We start from the raw sequence: 14,867 nt of genomic DNA, 5'->3' as shown, positions 1-14,867 counted from the left end.
CAAAGACCATAATGACAGTAATCACAACAAGTGTATATTGTACATTGAGATGTACATTAAAATAGACATTAGACTTTCTATTTGAGTTATTTTTGTATTCCTCTACCTCTGTACATGGAACAGGATCAAGACCATTTTGGACTTTCATTGACAAGTTTGACCATAATTCTTCATTATTAGATTATTGTTTTTCCTAAAATGACACTCTCTGATAGATCATAACTTTAGAATAGAAGTTATTACTTGTATGGGTAACTCGTAACACTGACTAGCTGGTTTGATTCTACAAAGGAGACTAGCTGGGTAGCTCTTTCAAGAGCCATTGCAGACTTAATGGGTCGAATGGCCTCCTCGTGTGCTGCAAATTCTACAATTCCATAACTGATAGTTAAAGGCAAAATGAAATGATTTTACACCTAAACCCACAAACCACAGGTCCTTGATACAATCCCCTTTGTACCACGTTAGCTGATCTTAGTTAGCTCTTGTCTCAGCTCTGATGAGCTGGGAATTTTAAAAATAGCAATCTAAATTTGTCCTTTCTGTAAAGGGCTCTGATGCAATATATAAAGAGAAATAGTTTCTATTGACACAAGGGTCAGTAACCAGAGAATGCAGGTTTTAAGGTAATTAGCAAAACAGCAAGAAGTCAGATGAGGATTTTTTTAACACAGCAAGTTGTTATGATCTGTAATGCACAAAGAATGTAGCAAAGTCAATTGCAGAGAAAATTGCAGACCTAATGTGAAACAACATAATGTCAGGGATGAATTGAACAAGCTGGCACAGTCATGATAGGCCAAATGGCATACTGTAGCACTGTGTGATGCAGTGATTCATATGGAACATTATGTTTCATGGCCATCAGATAAGCATAGGATTCAGTTATCATGATGCCTTAACAACTTGCCGACTATCATTTTCCTTACAAGGGAACAATTTTCAATGAAGCAGAGAGCGCCTAATGCCTATGAACCACAACTAAACAGAATCAAAGCCATCATGGCCAAAGGGGACACTGGTTCATATTCCACAGCTGATGGAATTGAAATTCATTTTAAAAATCTGGAATGCAAAGTTGCACTCCATTACAGTGACCATGAAATTATATACATTTGTCGTAAAAACAATAATCACGGAAAGAAATCTGCCATTCTTACCTAGTTTGACATCTGTGTAACTCCAGACCCACAGCAATGTGGTTCACTTGCAACCATTCTCTGAAATCAGTTCGTGGACACAAATACTTGCCTTGATTTGGAGGAGCCAGTGTTGGACTGTAGTGGGCAAAGTTAAAAATCAAACACCAGGTTATAATCCATAGGTTTATTTGGAAGCACTAGCTTTCGAAGTGCTGCTTCTTCGGATGTAGAAGAAGTAACACTTTGAAAGCTAGCATTTCCAAATAAATCTGCTGGACTAATACTTGCCTTAGCAGCAATGCCCACATCCCTTTAAAGAATAAATGAAACTAGGCCAGCAAATTTATTAAATTGCATGTAGTATGAATACACAAATGAAAGAGTGTTATTTGTTTTATAGTCGTAGATAATTTTTTATTATTTTGTTTTCTTACAGGATCCTTGTACAATTTCTCCTTCTCTGCAGGAGATGTTATTAGGATCACAGACCTAATTATAACTGAACTCAAAGCAGTGATTCTGGAAAAAGACAAATTGGGAAAGAAAATCTTGGATGTGCCACTTTTCCATAAAGGTAAACAGTTTGATTGATAGCTGTTTGAAATGATTGTAGCTTCTTGTTTAATTGTGCTTAAACAGTCTTTCACTGATATTCTCTTAATGTAGGTTGTAAGTAGGTAATAAGAACTACAATCTAAATTTTCAATTGATAGAACTAATCCATTTGCTACAGCTGCCTTTCTCTTCTACAGCTTCCTTGTCTTCTGTCATGCACAGGTTTCAACATTGCTTACCATTTCCAATTGTTTCTATGTGCCGTTTATTGTTACGTGATTAATGAGTTTAGTAAAGTGACTCTTGTAAATTACACACTCTGAGCTAGTGTCAGTGTGAAACTCCTCCCTGCGAAGCATCTGCTTCATGTCAGCATTGATTATTTGAGGGAGTGGATAAAACACGCATTCAAGTTGAAGTTATCTCAGGTGCCTTTTTAAAGATAATTCCTTAAAATATGATATCTTCCATTTATGTCTTTGTCTGCCTCTTGAGGAGCTCTTTCCAATTATATCAACGAATAATAAATTCAAATCGGTTCCAATTATATCAACGAATAATAAATTCAAATCGGTTCATACATGCCTTCAGGAAGTGGAAACCTGTGGAAAATCGTCCCATAGCAGGTAGTTGTGCCATCTCTGTGATTTCAAAGTTGACAATTTTTAGACTGTCATTGCAGACAGAAAATGTCATTTTGAAGCACATCAATTCCATGTAAAACTGCAGAAAGGAATACTGATGCTCATTTCCAGATATATTTCCACATGCTGGCTACTTCAACATTGTTCTTGTTTTCAACCTTAGAAACACTTGATCATCAAACAGATGGTTACTGTTCTCTTATGAATTAATTTTTCTGGAATCCCCTCTAATGAGCCTGATAGATTGAACTGTCAAAAAGAGTGTTCACCAATCTCCTCACAGTGTATTTATTCAGTTAAAAACACCACATAACTAGTGGTTGTCAATGCAGTAATGCAATAAGAGGAACTGACATTTGTCTTAAGATTGTTAACAATGAGGACATGATCTCTCGAATCTTATCTCCTTTTGTGCAGCTGAGATTGAAATGACATTGGATCCCTGCCCAACCCCAATGGTGTTTAGTTAGGATAAACCATTATTATGCAGTGTCAAAAAGAAATGGAGATACAATATCATCTACATAGATTACCAAAAGTGACAAATTTTAAAAGCATATTCCATTTGTTTCATCGATTTGTCAAGTCAGCAGTATGTCCAGACAGTCCTATCTTAATTTCCATCTTGGAGGTAATTAGGGATGGGCAACAACTTTCCCAAGCCAGTAATGCTCACATTCTGTGAATAACTAAAAAAAGGTATTTCTTCCACTCTCGTAAGATATTGCAAATCATAAGGCAGATGTTTCTGTTTCCATGCTAAACTTCAACATATTGAGCATAATTTGACTTCTCGTGTTTTCTGCTGACAGCAACTATATTTCTAAAATGATCAGATTTCCATGTTTCCATGGAGAAGACCTTAATCCCAATATTTGTTTTTACTACATATCAAGGTACCAGTACACTATAACATAGAGAATTTTAATCCACTATACTAAATACATTACTGAACATGTTTTTTCAACTGTGGATAAATGTTCAATGAACTTGTAATGATTACACCAGAATCATTTGGTGAACACTGGCTTGAAATTAGGCTTTTCTTGTATTAGAGTACTTTTCACACATTTGCATGAAATTTGTTTGTCTTTCATTTTAACAGAAGTGCTAGTCAATTTCTTTTAAATGAGTCAGTGTGTCTATTAAAATAGCAGACAAAGGCCTTTCATAGAGAAATGCTTTTCCTTCATATGGTACAATTGAAGAAACTTGTCACCACAATGCATTTCTCATTCAAAAGGAGCTGACTATCAGCTGACATTCACCATGACTGTCACTGTCAGCAAAATACATACACAAATTAACACAAACTAAACCCTTAGGATTTAAATGATATCTATGTATCAGCCAAAGTTCACTCTTGCAGTTCACCAAGTCACTCAGTTAGAGACAAACCATAGATCATTAGTTTCAATCTTAATGTTCTAGCCTTGGGATTATTTGGCTTAATTATAAGTATTGATTTCCCCGTTTTTCGTGACATAATAGTTTAAGACAAAGCCTAGCCCTCTCCGCATTCACCTTCCACTCCCAGCTCCAATTTATTTGTTTTATAGAACTAAATTAAAAGTGGAAAAGTGAATGCATGGAGAGGGAACTGAAAAAGCTGGTATAAAGTAAGAGTATACCTTGTTAAGACCATGATAAATGATAAACCTGCATTGTATTCCAAAGCTGCAATCAAATCAAAAAGCAGCTTTTTTATTTTGAACAAAACCAGAAAAGACTAGAAACATTTTGGCAACATCTGTGAACAGAATTCATTCTTCAGGATGATGTATCTAACTGTCTTATCTCAGGTTAGACACGGCACTGTTTATGAATTTAATGGAAACATACTTAAGTAACAGAATTTTCAAGATACACATGGGGAGAGATCTGGAAAAGACCCACTTAGACCTCTATCAAACCTGTATCTGTACCTTTATTCCCACACACATCTCATTGCATTCATCTCATAGAGTCATAGAGATGTACAGCACGGAAACAGGATCTTCAGTCCAACCCATCCATGCCGACCAATCTAGCCCCACCTGCCAGCACCTGGCTCATATCCCTCCAAACCCTTTCTATTCATATACCCATCCAAATGCCTTTCAAATGTTATAATCATACTAGCCTCCACCACTTCCTCTGGAAATTCATTCCATCCACATACCACCCTCTGTGTGAAAAAGTTGCCCCTTAGGTCTCTTTTATATCTTTCCCCTCTTACCCTAAACCTATACCCTCTAGTTCTGGACTCCCCCACCCCAAGGAAGAGACTTTGTCTATCCATCCTATCCATGCCCCTCATGATTTTATAAACCTCTACAAGGTCACCCCTCAGCCTCCGATGCTCCAGGAAAAACAGGCCCCAGCCTATTCAACCTCTCCCTATAGCTCAAATCCTCTAACCCTGGCAACATCCTTGTAAATCTTTTCTGAACCCTTTCAAGTTTCACAACATCCTTCCGATAGGAAGGAGACCAGATTTGCATGCAATATTCCAAAAGTGGCCTAACCAATGTCCTGTACAGCCGCAACATGACCTCCCAACTCCTGTACTCAATACTCTGACCAATAAATGAAAGCATACCAAACGCCTTCTTCACCATCCTATCTACCTTCAACTCCACTTTCAAGGAGCTATGAACCTGCACTCCAAGTTCTCTTTGTTCATCAACACTCCCTAGGACCTTACCATTAAGTGTATAAGTCCTGCTAAGATTTGCTTTCCCAAAACGCAGCATCTCACATTTATCTGAATTAAACTCTGTCTGCCACTTCTCAGCCCATTGGCCCATCAAGATCCCATTTAATCTGAGGTAACCTTCTTCGCTGTCCACTACACCTCCAAGTATGGTGTCATTTGCAAACTTTCTAACTATACCTCATGCTCACACCAAAATCATTTACATAAATGATGAAAAGTAATGGACCCAGCACCGATCCTTCTGGCACTCCACTGGTCACAGGCCTCCAGTCTGAAAAACAACATTCCACCACCACCCTCTGTCTTCTACCTTTGAGCCAGTTCTGTATCCAAATGGCTAGTTCTCCCTGTATTCCTTGCAAACCTGTCTCCCATGGGGAACCTTGTCGAACGCCTTACAGAAGTCCATATAGATCACGTCCACTGCTCTGCTCTCATCAATCCTCTTCGTTACTTCTTCAAAAAATTTAATCAAGTTTGTGAGACAGGATTTCCCAAAGCCATGCTGACTGACTTAGTCAGTCCTTGCCTTTCCAAATAAATGTACATCCTGTCCCTTAGCACTCCCTCCAGCAACTTTTCCATTGCCGATGTCAGGCTCACTGGTCTATAGTTCCCTGGCTTGTCCTTACCACCTTGCTTAAACAGAGACCTCAAGAAACAGGTTCATTTAAGAATCAAGATGGTTAGCTACATGGGGCTCTTATTACTCAGTGAGTTGTGCGTTGGGTATCTTGTTTTTAGAGAAGATTACAATGATATTACAATTATAATGTTATTACCAACAATACTCAGTTTAGAGGAGCAAAGAAGATTTAATATAATGATGCCAGGGAGGAAAGACCTCAGTGATATGAAGTTTTAGAGACACTGGACTTGTTCTCAGAAGAGTGGAAAGAGTTGAGAGGAAAATTGAATTGATCTGTTTAAAAAGCTAGAAGGACTTTGATAGAAGAACAAAGAAGAAAGTATTTTTCATGACAGAAGGGTTGGAAAGCAATGGCACAACATGAGGAACAGAAAAATTAAAGGGAGCAAGCTGTTCTGATCTGGAATGTAGTTGAATTGGAATCAAAGTGAAGGGAATGAGCCGGGGATTGAGAACAACTGAAAAGCTGTTTAAAGAGGTGGTGCAGACATGATGAGTGAAATGCCTTCCTCTAGATGAGGTGTTTGCATTGTCTGTTATTATCAATAATTTTGTTTTTAAGCATTAACAAAATTAAGCCTTTTAAGTTTTTACTGGAGAAAATAACAGGAAAGCTAAAGCTCATCCTATAAAATACTGCAGTAGTCACAGTCAATCCACAAACATATTAGAGTCATAGAACTCTAAAGCACGGAAACAGACTCTATGATCCAACTGGTTCATGCCGACCAGATATCCAAAACTAATCAAGTCCCATTTGCCAGCATTTGGCCCATGTCCCTCCAAACCCTTACTATTCATATACCTATTCAGATGCCTGTTAAATGTTGTAATTGTACCAGCTTCCACCACATCCTCTGCCAGGCCACTCCCTGCACATGCCATCCTCTGCATGAAAAAGTTGTCCCTTAGGTCCCTTTTAAATCTTTCCCCTCTCAAGTTACATCTATGTCCTTTAGTCTTGGACTCTGCTACACTGGAGAAAAGACCTTGGCTATTTACCCTATCCGTGCCCCTCATGATTTTACAAACCTCTATCAGGTCACCCCTCAGCCTGTGATGCTCCAGGGAAAATAGCCCCAGCCTATTCAGCCTTTCCCTATAGCTCAAATCTTCCAACCCTGTCAACATCCTTGTAAGTTGCTTCTGAATCCTTTCAAGAGTCAAAGAAAGTTACAGCATGGAAACAGAACCTTCTGTCCAACTCATCCATGCCGACCAGATATCCTAAATTAATTTCATCGCATTTTGCCAGTATTTGGCCCATATCCCTCTAAATCTTTCCCATTCACATAACCATCCAGATGCATTTTAAATGCTGTATTTGTACCAGCCTCTTCCACTTCCTTTGGCAGCTCATTCCATACATGCAGCACTGTGTGAGAAAAAGTTTCCCCTTTGGCCCCTGTTAAATCCATTCCCTCTCATGTAAACCTATGCCATCTCATTTTGGACTCCTCTGTCCTCGGGAAAACACCTTGACTATTCACCTTATCCATGCCCCTCAAGATTTAATAAGCCTCTACAAGGTCTACAAGGTCACCCCTCAGCCCCAGCCTTTTCAGTCTCTCTCTATAGTTCAAACATTCCAACACAAGCAACATCCTTGTAAGTCCTTTCTGAATCCTGTCAAGTTTAACAACATCTTCCCTATAGGAAGCAGACCAGAATTGCGTACAGCATTCCAAAAGTGGCCTGACCAATGTCCTGTACAACATGACTTCCCAACTCCTATACTCAATGCACTGACCAATAAAGGCAAAAATACCAAATGCCTTCTTCACTATCCTGAACCTGCACTCCAAGGTCCCTTTGTTCAGCAACACTCCCCAGAACTTTACCATTAACTGCTCTGATTTGCCTTTCCAAAATGCAGCACCTCCAAAGCTGAGCCCAGCTGCAGTCACATACACACAAACGTATATACAGACACATAGATACGCACACACAAACATACAGACTCACATACATAGGCATACAGGTATACACACACACATACACACACAGATACATGTGCACACGCACAAACACAGACATCAAAATCTACAAACAAGCACAGATTCATATGCATACAGTCACATGCAAACACAAAAACATACACATGCACATTTACACACATACACACATGCAGACACACACGTAACACAGACATATATGTGCAAACTCAGAAGACGCACTCTACCAAACACTATTGATTATTCTCTTGTCAGTAACTAATTGTTTTATATTGCCACATCTCTACACAGTTCACTTTGATTGTAGAAAACTGACTTCCTCGGAGCAATCATCTCATCTATAGTTGTCACATTCATACCACAAAGTTGAATCAGTCCAGGACAAATGGATTAAGATGAAGTGTGACAAGCCTGAGTTAATCCCATTTTAGTAGAATTCCTATAAGGGGCCATGACATCTAATATTGCCTGCTAAATAAACTAAATAAAAACAAAATCTGAATGTGGAGATGATAGAAACATATAGTTGAACAGTACTTCTTGTTGTAATATATTGTCATACCTGTTTGTACCAGTTCATCATCAAGGCAATACATGATGAACAGCTGGACCCTGGGAAGCATCAAAGATAGTGAAACAGGTTAAGAAGGCAGATGGAATACTTGATTTTATTAGCTGAGATGCAGTGTTTAAAAGTCAGGAGATTATGCTGGAACTTTATAAAACATTGGTTAAGCTGCAGTTGGAGTATTGTGTGCAGTTCTGGAATCCACATTATACGGGATGTGATAGTATTAGAGAGGTGCAGAGGAGATCTACCAGGATGTTGCTAGGGTTAGAGTGTTTCAGTTATGAAGAGAGATTGGACAGACTGGGGTTTCTTACCTTAGAACAGAGGAGATCGAGAAGGGACTTGACTTAGATGTATAAAATTAAAATAGACAGGAAGAAACCTTTCCCCTTTGATGGAGGGATGAATGACCAGGGGTATATATTTGAGGTAAGGGTCAGAAGGTTTAGTGGGGATGTGAGGAAATTATTTTCAACCAGAGAATGGTGGGAATCTGGAACTCACTGAAACTCAATGTTTAAGGAGTATTTAGGAGTATGTGCAATGCCAAGGTATATAATGCTATGGGCAAAGTGTTGAACAATGGGACTAGATTAGTTCAGTGATTGTTTTTGATCAGTGTAGACTCAATGGATCAAAGGGCCTTTTTCTGGTTCTGAACCTGTATGTCTCTACGTATGAGATAATTGCATGGTCAAATTTGAAAGGAGGTAGACTCTTAATTTACTGTTACCAGTGATGTGGAGGATGTGGAGTTTAGATTGCACCTTCATTCCTAATAAACACAAAATTTCTGCACTGAAGCCAACTGTCTAATCAGTAACTTGAAAAATCATAAAGCAGTAATTGTTATTCAGGGAAGTGGTAGCACTCAAAATGCAAGTCAGTTTCCGTAAATTAAAGGAACTGTTTTCTCCCCTAATTTGCATACTACTGGGTTATAACCTTTATTAGATTGGCACAATTTCCAATACCCAGGAGGCTGCAAACCACAGATGAAAATATTCAGCAAATGCAAACAGATTGATCAATTGAACAGAGAGCAACACAACTGCATCCAACATAGTGTTCATGAAGTGTAGGGAGGGTAGAAAAATTATTAATATACATTCAGAGTACATTAATCAAACTGAAGAAACCACCATCTAAGGTCTCTCTGCCAAAGTATAAAGAGGGCTGTTCAGTTATTAGACCTCCCGTTGCCTCAAAATATACATAAGTAATATCCGTGTGAGTAGAAAATGCCTTTGTTTGCAACTGCAGGGAAATCCTGAGGACTGGCAAATAATGTGCATTTATCCTCTGCAAAGGCTGTGCAGAACTGTTTTAGGACCTTGTGCTTGTACAGAAGATAATTTTTGTGAATATAGTATTTTTTTTGCAAATAAAAAAATTCAGCAAATTTACTTCCTTGTTAATGCAGTACAGAAATACGATCCTACCCCAGTATGTGACAGCTGAATCACTGGAAAACAATGAAGACTGAGGACACTACTGATGTTTTCATCCCGCCCTCTCACATTTCCAGTGTTGAAGTTATTTATAATACACTGACCAGACCAGAGACCATTTAGCTCAACAGTAAAGGAAATGCATTAGTCTCATTACCTAACTGTTAACAATTCCAACAGATGCCACTGACTAAGAAGTATGAAACTCTCAACAGACCGGTCCATCTATGTCATCCTTTTCATAGCCTTTGAAATATGGTGGAGACACAGTAGAATGCATCAATAGTCAGCTTTAATGTAGTGATGTCCACCAACTTTTATACCTGCCCCAACACCATTAGACAACTCTAATTTCTAATAAATTCATAGCAACAAATCTTATGTCTTCTATAATTTCAATTTCTGACTTATAAAGATTAAACCATAAGACATAGGAGCAGAATTAAGCCATTTAGTCCATCGAATCTGCTCTGCCATTCGATCAGGGATGATATGCCTCTCAATCTCACTCTTCTACCTATTTCCTGCTATGATATTATTGCTTGGCTTTCCCGGAGTTGGCAGAGGCAAAGTTTGATTATTAGGATAGTCCAGAAGTCACAATACAATGTAGCTCAGAAAGTCACAGTGCAAGCTGCACAGACTTGGCATAATGACTTTTGAAGCTCCACATCAATGCCCATGGCAGTGAAATGTTAAAACCTGACTCTGGTACCTGCACTTCATCCGTAAAGTTGCACGCTAGTTTTATATTAATGTCAAGAGTGTCTTTTTCATTGTGCCATGAACAAAGGATGTCAATGTCCCAGCATTGGAAGGTGTAACTGCACCACCTCCATCTCTCATTCAGTCAGGTTTCCCACTGGTTTATATAACTATAATAAGCATTAATCTGAACCTGCAACTGAAATGTTTATTAGTTGCACTTCAATTATCATGAGGAATTTTTTTCTATCCCAGTGAATAACTCTATCATATTTAACTTTGTTAAAGGTTAAATATTAAACGTTGATCACTAAGTTATGTTAAAATTAATGGGATCGGGGGATCAAGAAATTGGGTTTAGTGAGTCTTAGCATGATTTTTCATAATCTTTACACTGCTAAATAAATAAGGAGCAAACGGATTATTGCAATAATACTTAAATTAGCTTTTAGTGTTTATTATAATGAAATTCCAGCCCTAATATGCCTGCTTGTTGTAAAATCTGATGCCCATTTTCTATTTCAGAATTGTGCTTGCTTGTTGTATGTTGATCATGAATTGATAAGCTCAATTAACTGGATGCTGGTTTCTAATACATAGTGAGGCCGACAACATTGGTTCAATACCTGTCCTGTTTTAGGTGATAGATGGATGGAAGGGAGGAGAAAGACAAATGGAGAAACAAGAGAAGAGGGACAGATAGATGGTTTATCCAAACATCATGAACACTGATGATGAGATGATACAATTCAAAATAGTTATGGCATTGCACTGGATCTCCTAATACTAAAGGGCTTGTTTTTAAGAGTGAGGGGTTAATTAATTGAAGTGTGTAAGATCCTGAATGGTCTTGACAAGGTGTACATGGATAGGTAATTTCAGAACTAGGGGACAAAATCAGGTTCAGCCCTTTAGGACAGAGATCAGAGGAAACTATTTTCTCTCATAGAAAATATGACTTTGCAACTCTGCCTCAGAAGTTGGAGGAGGCAGGATCACAGAATATCGTTGCGGTAAAGGTAGATTGATTTCCCCTGACTAACAAGAATCTAAGATTATCAAGAATGGATGGGAAAGTGGAATTCAGAACAAGCATATCATGATCTTATTGAATGGTGGAGCAGGTTCGATGGGCTGAATGGTCTACTTCTACTCATGATTTGTATGGGAGGGTAAATCTCCTGCTCACTGTTGCAAGCAAGCAATTTGTGAGAAAAATCCTGGTGGAAATCTACAAGAAATATTTGGTTCATTTTCTGAGCAGACAGTATGGTTGGAGATAAGCGATCCCTTGATGAAGGCTTAGCAATTTGCTCAACTAGTGCTGCACAGCCTTATGGGTATCAGCTAGTGTTTGTGTCTGTACAGCTACTTGCTGAGAACTCGTGGCAAAACATTTTCTGAAATACTTAGGATGATACTGGAGATGTGAAGAGGTAATTATGATGATTGACTTGAAAGAAAGCTACTATTTGATTCACCGGAACCAGAGGATTTAAGAGGGACGCTATTATGTGTTCAAAATTATAGAAGAGTTTTGAGTGCAAGTTATGAAAGATTATTTCAACCGCTTAGTCAGTCAACTAGAAATTTATGGCTAGAATTTTTACATTTGAGTCAGGAATTCAAAGTCTGACCATTTTTCCTACAACATATCCCTATCTCCTATCTAAATTTACATTCACATCTTAGTATAAGCCTCAGGAGAGACAGGGTTGGGCTGGAAGCAGGGCTGTTGCTTCCTGAGACAGATCTTAAGCAAGAGCTGGCTATTTTGAAAATCTGTTTTCCTTTACCAGGATATTGCCATAAACTATTCATTACAAAGATCCTTGGCCCCTACACACTTCTCCTCCCACTTCTCCATGTAACCTCCATACCCAAAGCTTCCTTATTATGTATGGTACTTCAATCAAAGTCTCTTGACTTAATTTGTTTATTTACGGCTTGAAATAATTGTGCTGAATTTCTGTTTATTTTGCGTGTGAAGGGTCATGTACTTCTTTGCTGTTCCTGCTTCTGTAGCACACCCTTTTCCCAGCCTTCTATAATTTCCTAGTTTTGTTCTATTCATATTTCTTTACAATGCCATGTATATTAAAATTTCCTTCTGAGAGATCTAAAGGGAAAACTGTGCCTTCAGTTGCTCATGAACTTCTAAAGCTGCATATGCAGTAAACCCAACTACCTTTCCCTGCCCACTACCATTTCCTCATTACACATTCCACCTCCCTGTGGTTTCTCCCTAGGTCTATCAGTTTTAAGAGAGCAAAATGCCACTTCTTCATTCGTTACTTCTCCTGCTGCCTGAATTTCTCTACAGCAGTTTGCACAATTCAAATTAAAACCACAGTGGGAGTCAGTGAAGTCTGAGACGACATTGAAAGTGAGGCAACTTGCTCATCCTCACTTAGCTATTTCCTTCTACAGAATGTTCTTCACTTTAGCAGACAATAGGAGGCAGGTCCCAGCTATTAATTATTCATCGCACCTCAGTGTAGAAGTGCATTGTTCAATTTTAACAGCCTCACACAACTCAAAATTAATACGGAGATTAGATGCTAGAGAAGAATAAAATCCCAAATTATATCCATACATCAATTATAAACTGGAGCACACGTCAATACTTTTACACAGGAACCTGCTATGTTCCACATATAGGACTTGGCAGCTCTGAGTGTTAAAATGTGATGTACCTATGTTTGCATTTTCTTTCAAGAAGGCTGGTTCTGACTGGCAAGTTGCAGATACTAAAAGGATGTATTTCTGAGCAGCAAGAATAAAGCTGCTACAAGGTTTAAGTGAAATTGCGAAGTCGAGACTAGTGCTTATATGACAACACTTAATCCATCGAGGTAAACTGTTAAAATGACCTGATCTATTGCTGGGTTCACATATTAGAATGTGGTCTAAACACTATATTAAAATAAAATGCTATGTTCAAAAGCAAGTTAATATAATTTTGCCAATTTGTGGAAAGATAAAAGTCATTGTTAACCCTAGGGTTTAGATATGGTTGCTGGTTGACTGCATTAGGTGGATTTAAGTTATTTATGATAATTGTGGTTCTTCAAAACCATTAATTGCAGCAGTGAACATTATTGGAATGCACTGATACAGGCATTCTTCTCTGAATCTATCGAAAAAATAATTACAGAAAGAAAATAATTTGGCTCATTAAATTCACACCAACTCTCTTGCTCTTTCTATGTACAAACAGCAAGGATTTGATTAGTTGCAGGTCGGGAAGGCAAAACTGACAATTGGATGTCCAGTCTATGCAGCTCATTCTAACTGGAAACTTTGTTTCAATTTGAGTGGGAGCTCCCATAACTTATTGTTCCTGATTTTATTTCAGTGAATCTTCAATCTACCTTTTGTGTGGCTTTGGGGCCACATTTCCAAGATTTCATTGCCTGCCCCACCCCACCTTCAGCCACTGGTCAGACTTCACATGCAAAGGCTTTTAAAAAAGTTTTAAACAAGAGGGAGAGGAGTTGCGAGGATTTTGTTTCCACTCAGAGAATGATGGGAATCTGGAACTCGCTGCTTGTAAGGGAGATAGAGGCAGAAAACCTACAACATTTAAAAAACAAAGGATAAAAAAGAGGATTACTAAGAAGGAAATACGCAGAGAAAAAATGAGGTACGAAGGTAAACTGGCTAAAAACATAAAGGAGGAAAGTAAAAGCTTTTTTAGGTATGCGAAAGGCAAAAAAACTGGTTAAGACTAAAATTGGGCCCTTGAAGACAGAAACAGGGAAATATATTACGGGAACAAAGAAATGGCAGAAGAATTGAATTGGTACTTCAGATCTGTGTTCACTGGGGAAGACACAAGCAATCACTGAGGTAACAGTGGCTGAAGGACCTGCACTTAGGGGAATTTATATTTGCCAGGAATTGGTGTTGGAGAGACTGTCAGGTCTGAAGGTTGATAAGTCCCCAGGGCCTGATGGTCTACATCCCAGGGTACTGAAGAAGGTGGCTCAAGAAATCGTGGATGCGTTGGTGATTATTTTCCAGAGTTCAATAGCTTCGGGATCAGTTCCTGCGGATTGGAGGGTGGCTAATGTTGTACCACTTTTTAAGAAAGGTGGGAGAGAGAAAGCAGGAAATTATAGACCAGTTAGTCTGACCTCAGTGGTAGGAAAGATTCTGGAGTCTGTTATAAAGGATGAAATTACGACACATCTGGATAGTAGTAACAGGATAGGTCAGAGTCAGTATGGATTTATGAAGGGGAAATCATGCTTGACTAATCTTCTGGAATTTTTTGAGGATGTAACTCTGAAGATGGACGAGGGAGATCCAGTAGATGTAGTGTACCTGGACTTTCAGAAAGCTTTTGATAAAGTCCCACATAGGAGGTTAGTGAGCAAAATTAGGGTGCATGGTATTGGGGGCAAAGTACTAACTTGGATTGAAAGTTGGTTGGCTGACAGGAAACAAAGAGTAGTGATAAACGGCTCCATTTCAAAATGGCAGGCAGTGACC

The 14,867-nt window shown here is 38.6% G+C and overlaps 1 pseudogene; it reads left to right on the top strand.

The window, feature by feature from the left end:
* The window catches only part of LOC122548767, a 52,461-nt pseudogene that overhangs the window by 3,588 nt on the left and 34,006 nt on the right, over positions 1-14,867 (top strand).

Source organism: Chiloscyllium plagiosum, chromosome 4 (genome assembly GCF_004010195.1).
Source record: "Chiloscyllium plagiosum isolate BGI_BamShark_2017 chromosome 4, ASM401019v2, whole genome shotgun sequence".
Lineage (NCBI taxonomy): Eukaryota > Metazoa > Chordata > Chondrichthyes > Orectolobiformes > Hemiscylliidae > Chiloscyllium > Chiloscyllium plagiosum.
This window is presented reverse-complemented; position numbering and strand designations above follow the sequence as displayed.